The following is a 9,709-nucleotide window of genomic DNA, read 5'->3' on the forward strand; positions in this document are numbered from 1 at the left end:
TCATCTTATCCGAGGCCACTCTACCCAGCCACGAGAACTTGTAGTGTTTCCATTTTGATATGTCTTTCCTAATCTGCCTGAACAGCGGAGGGTAGTTAACTTTGTACAGCAATGAAGGGGAAGAGGGGAGATAGATTCCTAGGTATTTTAGAGTATGCTTCAACCATTTAAAGTGAAAATTTGCTTCTAATAACTCCTGTGTCTGTCGAGGAATCGCTATGGGAAGAGCCTCACATTTCTATGCATTTATCCTAAATCCCGAAATAGATGAAAATGTGTCCAGTGTTTGGTGGAGAGTGGGCAATGATACCAGGGGGTTCGTCAAAGTCAAAAGTATGTCGTTCGCAAATAAGGCCATTTTATATTCCGACTTATTTGTCTTAAGTCCTGTGATATCTGTCTGCGAGCGTATTTTAGCAGCTAGGGGCTCTATACATAGAGCAAAAAGCAATGGAGACAGAGGGCACCCCTGTCTAGTTCCGTTGCGAATTGGAAAGGGTTGGGATTTATATCCCGCTGATGAGACCTGAGCTCCCGGCGTGGAATAGACAGCCCTCAATGCTTTCATAAAGGCTCCCTCAAACCCCATTCTATGTAATACCAAGAACATATACCCCAGTCAATGCGATCAAACGCCTTCTCCGCATCTAACGAGAGGAGCAGAGAAGGCGTTTTTGAGTCTGTCAGGGCCTGTATCAGGTTAGTTACTTTGCGTATATTGTCCGGGGCTTCCCGACCTTTGACAAAACCCACCTGATCCGGGTGTACCAGGTGGGGTACAATATGTTTAAGCCGGTTCGCTAATATTTTAGTAAAAATGTTTAGGTCCTGATTAATTAGGGATATTGGGTGATAATTTTGGCATTTTTTGTGGTCCTTCCCTGGTTTAGGGATTACTACTATCTTTGCAGCCAGGAGCTCAGGTGGGACAACCCCCCCCTCCACAATATAGTTACAGAGTTTAACTAGATGTGGGATTAGTGCGACTTTAAACAGCTTATAGTATTTGCCGGGGAAACCGTCCGGTCCCGCCGCCTTCCCTGGTTTGAGGTCTCTGATGGCCCCAAACACCTCCATAGAGGATACAGGAGCATTTAGGGTTTCTCTCTGTTCCTCAGAAAGAGTCTGTAATAGGTCTTGATTAAAAAAGGCTGAGGTTAATGCCTCTGTCTTTTTATCGTGTGAAACCTTTCTACCGTCGTATAATTCCCCGTAGTAAGCTGCGAAGGTGTCTACTATTTCTTGGGGGTGTGAGGTCATTGAGTTATTAGATGTCTCAAATGAGGAGATAACTGAGGCTCTACATCTTTCTTGGATTTTATGTGCCATGTATCTATCTGGTTTATTTGCGAATAAAAAATATTGTGCCTGATAACTCTGACTAGCTCTAATGGCTCGTGATTGAAGGAGGGCGGCCAGGGCAATTTTTTTGGATTGGAGAGTTTTCTGAGTGACCGTTGTTTTAATAAGTTTATGCTTTTTTTCTAATTCTTCATTATTATTTTTTTTAAATGGATATTTTTATTTCTTTTTGAGAATAAATGTCAACAACAAATGTGGGCATGCATGGCTCCTTCTCAGATAGTTGCATATTAAAGAATCGGACACTATAGTCCGAAACAATTATGAACAGTACAATGTTATTCAAACAGTTCACCATATGTACAATGAACAATTTAATACAAGTCTGTGCTTAATATAGTACCGTAAGTCAAGCAAGAATAGTAAGGGGGAGGGGGGGACAAATCTCCACTTTCGCCTCAAGGAGGGCGGCAAGTTTGGAAAATGTATATTTCATGGTGTTCTCATAAATTCTCCTGGCATTCTTTTAGAATTCCTAGAATTTTACAGTTTCTTCAGGACGGTTTGGAGAAGGGTTTGTCTGCAAGTTCCTTGAAGGGACAAATCTCTGCTCTTTCTGTTTTATTTCACAGAAAGATTACTAAGCTTCCTGATATTTACTGTTTTGTACAGACTTTGGTCCGTATCAAGCCTTTCATTAAATCAATCTCTCCTCTTGTAGTCTTAATTTGGGTTTGAAGGCTTTACAGGCTCCTCAGTTTGAGCCTATGCATTCTTTGGACATTAAACTGCTTTCTTGGAAAGTGTTGTTCCTTTTGGCCATCTCTTCTGCTAGAAGAGTTTCCGAATTATCTGCTCTTTCTTGTGAATCTCCTTTTCTGATTTTCCATCAGGATAAGGCAGTTTTGCGAACTTCATTTAATTTTTTACCTAAGGTTGTGAATTCTAACATTAGTAGAGAAATTGTTGTCCCTTCTATGTGTCCTAATCCTAAGAATTCTTTGGAGAGATCCTTACATTCTTTGGATGTGGTAAGAGCTTTGAAATATTATGTTGAAGCTACTAAAGATTTCAGGAAGACTTCTAGTCTATTTATTATCTTTTCTGGTTCTAGGAAAGGTCAGAAGGCTTCTGCTGTTTCCTTGGCTTCGTGGTTAAAGATTTTGATTCATCAAGCTTATTTGGAGTCGGGTCAAGCCCCGCCTCAGAGAATTACAGCTCATTCTACTAGATCAGTCTTCACTTTGTGGGCTTTTAAGAATGAAGCTTCAGTTGATCAGATTTGCAAAGCAGCAACTTGGTCTTCTTTGCATACATTTACTAAATTCTACCATTTTGATGTATTTGCTTCCTCGGAAGCAGTTTTTAGTAGATAAGTTCTTCAGGCAGCTGTTTGTTTGATTCCTCTGCTTATGTTTAAGTTTTTTCTTTTTTCTTTATGAGAATAAACTTATATTTTGGATTGTGGATTATTTTTTTTCAGCGGAAAATGGTTATTTTATTCCTTCCTCTCTAGTGACTCTTCTGTGGAGTTCCACATCTTGGGTATTACTATCCCATACGTCACTAGCTCATGGACTCTTGCCAATTACATGAAAGAAAACATAATTCATGTAGAACTTATACCTTTACCTGATAAATTAATTTCTTTCATATTGGCAAGAGTCCATGGGACCCACCCTTTTTATGGTGGTTATGATTTTTTTGTATAAAGCACAATTATTTCCAAATTCCTTTTTTGATGCTTTTTAATCCTTTCTTTATCACCCCACTACTTGGCTATTAGTTAAACTGAATTGTGGTTGTGGTGAGGGGTGTATTTATAGGCATTTTGAGGTTTGGGAAACTTTGCCCCACCTGGTAGGATTGTATATCCCATACGTAGGCTTACCATACGTCCCGTTTTTACCGGGATTGTCCCTGTTTTGAGCCCCTGTCCCAGTGTCCCACCCGTTTTTACATTTTGTCCCGGCCGCCGGTGTTCTACTGTCATCCAGCGTTTTGCGCATGCGCTGCCTTTTACAGGTGTCTCACTCTGCTCTCTGCTGCCTGTCGGAATGTGCGACCGTGACGTCACCACAACAGACGGGTCGCAGAATCCGACAGATAGCTTGTGTTCCACTGCTCCGCCTCTTCTTCATCCTATGTTTTAGGCGCCAGTTCTGAAAAAGCATCGTGCGGCTGCACACTGTCTGTGACTAGACTGTCAGACTGTCTGTGTGTGCAGCGGTAGAAAAAAAAAACATTTTTGAATCTGATTCTTGCAGCAGCTTGCCGATCTTCTTGAGCCTGGTAAGGTAACTTGAGGATAATTTTTAAATAAGTTAAATAAAATAACATAAGTATATCTGTGTCGTTTTTTACTACTTACTAAGTCTATACCAGTGGCAGTTACTAAGTTAGAAACTGCCACTGGTATAGACTTAGTTACTAACAGCTAGGCTATGTGTTGATTGTAATATGTACAATCAAGTCAAGTTATATTATTTTATTTATATTTATTTATAATATTTATATTATGATATGATATTTGCTGTGTAATTTATATAATTATTGCTTCTGGGGTCACTGATCAATCATCATTAATTATAATTTATGGTAATATTGTGCTGCTGGTCATTAATTATGTTAATATAAAATTGTGCTGCTGGGGTCATCATCATTAAATTAATGATGATGATGACCCCAGCAGCACAATTATATTAACATAATTAATGATGATGATCCCAGCAGCACAATTAAATTAACATAATGATGATGATGACCCCAGCAGCACAATTAAATTAACATAATTAATGATGATGACCTCAGCAACACAATTATATTACCATAATTAATGTAATTAATTATGTTAATATAATTGTGCTGCTGGGGTCATTAATCATCATTAATTGTGTTAATTTAATTGTGCTGTTGGGATCATCATCATTAATTGTGTTAATATAATTGTGCTGCTGGGGTCATCATCATTAATTATGTTAATTTAATTGTGCTGCTGGGGTCATTAATTATGTTAATATAATTGTGCTGCTGGGGTCATCATCATTAATTGTGTTTATATAATTGTGCTGCTGGGGTCATCATCATTAATTATGTTGAAGGGCCAAAATAAACTTTCATGATTCAGATAGGGCATGTAATTTTAAACAATTTTCCAATTTACTTTTATCACCAATTTTGCTTTGTTCTCTTGGTATTCTTAGTTGAAAGTTTAACCTAGGAGGTTCATATGCTAATTTCTTAGACCTTGAAGGCCACCTCTTTTCAGAATGCATTTTAACAGTTTTTCACCACTAGAGGGTGTTAGTTCATGTGTTTCATATAGATAACACTGTGCTTGTGCACGTGAAGTTATCTGGGAGCAGGCACTGATTGGCTAAACTGCAAGTCTATCAAAATAACTGAAATAAAGGGGCAGTTTGCAGAGGCTTAGATACAAGATAATCACAGAGGTAAAAAGTACATTAATATAACTGTGTTGGTTATGCAAAACTGGGGAATGGGTAATAAAGGGATTATCTATCTTTTAAAACAATAAAAAGTCTGGTGTAGACTGTCCCTTTAATATAATTGTGCTGCTGGGGTCATCATTAATTGTTAATATAATTGTGCTGCTGGGGTCATCATTAATTGTGTTAATATAATTGTGCTGCTGGGGTCATCATCATTAATAATGGCAATATAATTATGCTGCTGGGGTCATCATGAATTGTGTTAATTGTGCTGCTGGGGTCATCATGAATTGTGTTAATTGTGCTGCTGGGGTCATCATTAATTGTGTTAATTGTGCTGCTGGGGTCATCATCCATTAATTGTGTCAATTGTGTTGCTGGGGTCTTCATAATTTATTATGGTTATATTGTGCTGCTAGGGTCATCATCATTAATTATTTATAAATAAATAATTAAATAACAAAATCATTTTGTTTGAGTAACTCAGCAATGTCAAACAATGGAACAATACTTTTGTGTGGGCTACTGTGCAAGAAGCTATGTATTTTTCAACTGGGGAGTGTAATGTTGCTCAAAGCAGGCTTGTTGAAATAATACTAATAAATAAATAATACTTATCTTATTAACTATTATAATAACAGTAACAGCACACACTTACTATTTAATGACCCCAGCAGCATACAATTATTTAATTTAAATAATAATGGTTTGCTGCGGGGGTCATTAAATAATAATGGTTTGCTGCGGGGGTCATTAAATAATAATGGTTTGCTGCGGGAGTCATTAAAGGGACACTGTACCCAAATTTTTTCTTTCTTGATTCAGATAGAGCATGAAATTTTAAGCAACTTTCTAATTTACTCCTATTATCAAATTTTCTTTATTCTCTTGGTATCTTTATTTGAAATGCAAGAATCTAAGTTTAGATGCCGGCACATTTTTGGTGAACAACCTGGGTTGTCCTTGCTGATTGGTGGAAAAAATTCATCCACCAATCAAAAAGTGCTGTCCAGAGTTCTTAACCCAAAAAAGCTTAGATGGCTTTTATTTCAAATACAGATAGCAAGAGAATGAAGAAAAATTGATAATAGGAGTAAATTAGAAAGTTGCTTAAAATTGCATGCTCTATCTAAATCACAAAAGAAAAAAATTGGGTTCAGTGTCCCTTTAAATAATAATGGTTTGCTGCGGGGGTCATTAAATAATAATGGTTTGCTGTCATGTTCATTAAATAAGGGTGTGCTGCTGGGGTAATTAAATAATAAGGGTGTGCTGCTATTTTCATTAAATAATAAGGGTGTGCTGCTATTTTCATTAAATAATAAGGGTGTGCTGCTATGTTCATTAAATAATAAGGGTGTGCTGCTGGGGTAATTAAATAAGAGTGTGCTGCTTGGGTCATGAAATAATTAATAAGGGTGTGCTTATAAGGTAACCTTGATTTTGGACATGAATTTAAAGAGGTATGAAATATTTTTTTTCTTTCATGATTCAGATAGAGCATATAATTTTTACCAACTTTCCAATTTACATCTATAATTAAATTTCCTTAATTTTCTTTGTATCCTTTGTGAAGGAGCAGCTATCTGGTAAGTCAATGACAAGAGGCATATTGTGCAGCCACCAATCAGATAGCTCCTTGTTGTGTATTGCTACCTCTGAGCCTATCTAGGTATACAAGTAAAATGGAAAGGCATTGATTCCAAAGGCCAGGAAAGCAAAGATCTGATTTAGTTGAGATGTTCACTAAATTTTTGTGTATTAATTCCTGTTTATTCTTGTTATTATTTCATTATTCTATATTTTCAAAGTGACCCCCTCAGCCACATATATTGGTATAGGAGGGAAGCACCTGGTGCTTTCCCATTTATACTTAACACCTCCCCTTCTGCTCAGCAGGTGAAGGGTTTTTTTACCGAATCCTTCCACCCAGCTATTGGTGACTAGAAGGGTTTTTGAGAGGTCAGCACTCAGACTCGCCATGTATTTGTACTGAGAGAACCTTGGTAGTAATGATTTAATGAATATATTTATATTTTCTTTTCAGAATAATTTTGACACTTTGGAGTGTAGTGTAGTGTAGTGTAGTGTAGTGTTTGCCAGGAGCCACAATCTTGGAGATTTACAGGTAAGACTTTAATGAAGTGGTTGCAAATGATCTTTCATTTGAACTTTGCTCACCACTTATATTTATATATATATTTATATTTTCTTTTCAGAATAATTTTGACACTTTGGAGTGTAGTGTAGTGTAGTGTTCGCAGGAGCCACGATCTTGGAGATTTACAGGTAAGACTTTAATGAAGTGGTTGCAAAGGATCTTTCATTTGAACTTTGCTCACCACTTATATTTATATATATATATTTATATTTTCTTTTCAGAATAATTTTGACACTTTGGAGTGTAGTTTAGTGTAGTGTTTGCAGGAGCCACGATCTTGGAGATTTACAGGTAAGACTTTAATGAAGTGGTTGCAAAGGATCTTTCATTTGAACTTTGCTCACCACTTATATTTATATATATATATTTATATTTTCTTTTCAGAATAATTTTGACACTTTGGAGTGTAGTTTAGTGTAGTGTTTGCAGGAGCCACGATCTTGGAGATTTACAGGTAAGACTTTAATGAAGTGGTTGCAAAGGATCTTTCATTTGAACTTTGCTCACCACTTATATTTATATATATATATTTATATTTTCTTTTCAGAATAATTTTGACACTTTGGAGTGTAGTTTAGTGTAGTGTTTGCAGGAGCCACGATCTTGGAGATTTACAGGTAAGACTTTAATGAAGTGGTTGCAAAGGATCTTTTATTTGAACTTTGCTCACCACTTATATTTATATATATATTTATATTTTCTTTTCAGAATAATTTTGACACTATGGCGTGTAGTTTAGTGTAGTGTTCGCAGGAGCCACGATCTTGGAGATTTACAGGTAAGACTTTAATGAAGTGGTTGCAAAGGATCTTTCATTTGAACTTTGCTCACCACTTATATTTATATATATATATTTATATTTTCTTTTCAGAATAATTTTGACACTTTGGAGTGTAGTTTAGTGTAGTGTTCGTAGGAGCCACGATCTTGGAGATATACAGGTAAGACTTTAATGAAGTGGTTGCAAAGGATCTTTCATTTGAACTTTGCTCACCACTTATATTTATATATATATATTTATATTTTCTTTTCAGAATAATTTTGACACTTTGGAGTGTAGTTTAGTGTAGTGTTTGCAGGAGCCACGATCTTGGAGATTTACAGGTAAGACTTTAATGAAGTGGTTGCAAAGGATCTTTCATTTGAACTTTGCTCACCACTTATATTTATATATATATATTTATATTTTCTTTTCAGAATAATTTTGACACTTTGGAGTGTAGTTTAGTGTAGTGTTTGCAGGAGCCACGATCTTGGAGATTTACAGGTAAGACTTTAATGAAGTGGTTGCAAAGGATCTTTCATTTGAACTTTGCTCACCACTTATATTTATATATATATTTATATTTTCTTTTCAGAATAATTTTGACACTTTGGAGTGTAGTTTAGTGTAGTGTTTGCAGGAGCCACGATCTTGGAGATTTACAGGTAAGACTTTAATGAAGTGGTTGCAAAGGATCTTTCATTTGAACTTTGCTCACCACTTATATTTATATATATATTTATATTTTCTTTTCAGAATAATTTTGACACTTTGGAGTGTAGTTTAGTGTAGTGTTTGCAGGAGCCACGATCTTGGAGATTTACAGGTAAGACTTTAATGAAGTGGTTGCAAAGGATCTTTCATTTGAACTTTGCTCACCACTTATATTTATATATATATTTATATTTTCTTTTCAGAATAATTTTGACACTTTGGCGTGTAGTTTAGTGTAGTGTTCGCAGGAGCCACGATCTTGGAGATTTACAGGTAAGACTTTAATGAAGTGGTTGCAAAGGATCTTTCATTTGAACTTTGCTCACCACTTATATTTATATATATATATTTATATTTTCTTTTCAGAATAATTTTGACACTTTGGAGTGTAGTTTAGTGTAGTGTTTGCAGGAGCCACGATCTTGGAGATTTACAGGTAAGACTTTAATGAAGTGGTTGCAAAGGATCTTTCATTTGAACTTTGCTCACCACTTATATTTATATATATATATTTATATTTTCTTTTCAGAATAATTTTGACACTTTGGAGTGTAGTTTAGTGTAGTGTTTGCAGGAGCCACGATCTTGGAGATTTACAGGTAAGACTTTAATGAAGTGGTTGCAAAGGATCTTTCATTTGAACTTTGCTCACCACTCACTAACCCTTCTTTTCTACAGGAGTGCACCAGATAGTGAGCTGCTGGTCGTAGCCTCAGGCATCCCACAGCTCTACTTAATCTAATGTGAAGCCTACCATAGAGACAAAGAAGCTGAGGTGCTGAGGGGGAACACTTAGGACTTTGCACAGTGGTCACAGCTCATGTGCAAGAGACTGTTGACATTCACAAAATTTTGAACTTTACTTTGGCAAAGATTTTGTAGTTTTATTTGTAGTTTTAAATTTCTAATTTAATATGCCGAAAAGAGCATGCACATTTACCAAAGAACTAGAACAGGAATACCCTTTTTTAAAAAAGCTTTCTTTGGACAGGGTAAAATGTGATCATTGTCTTGCAGTGTTCTCGGTGTCGCACGGAGGGAGGTCTGATATTAAAAACCATTTGCAAACTCAAAAACACAAGGTGAGTGTTGCCTCAGTTGCTACATCATCACGAGTAGATAGTTTTTTTAAAAGCTCAGAAACAACCGAATTGGAACTTCTCGTTGCCGCTAAAGAAGCTACCTTTGCTTTTCACACAGTTTCCCATGACTTGAGTTTCAAGACATCTGACTGTTCGTCAAAGTTGGTCTCAAAATTCTTTGAGCCAAAATTTCATCTGGCACGAACAAAATGTGAAGCAGTGATTTTGAATGTTA

The sequence above is a fragment of the Bombina bombina genome, chromosome 6 (genome assembly GCF_027579735.1).
Source record: "Bombina bombina isolate aBomBom1 chromosome 6, aBomBom1.pri, whole genome shotgun sequence".
Lineage (NCBI taxonomy): Eukaryota > Metazoa > Chordata > Amphibia > Anura > Bombinatoridae > Bombina > Bombina bombina.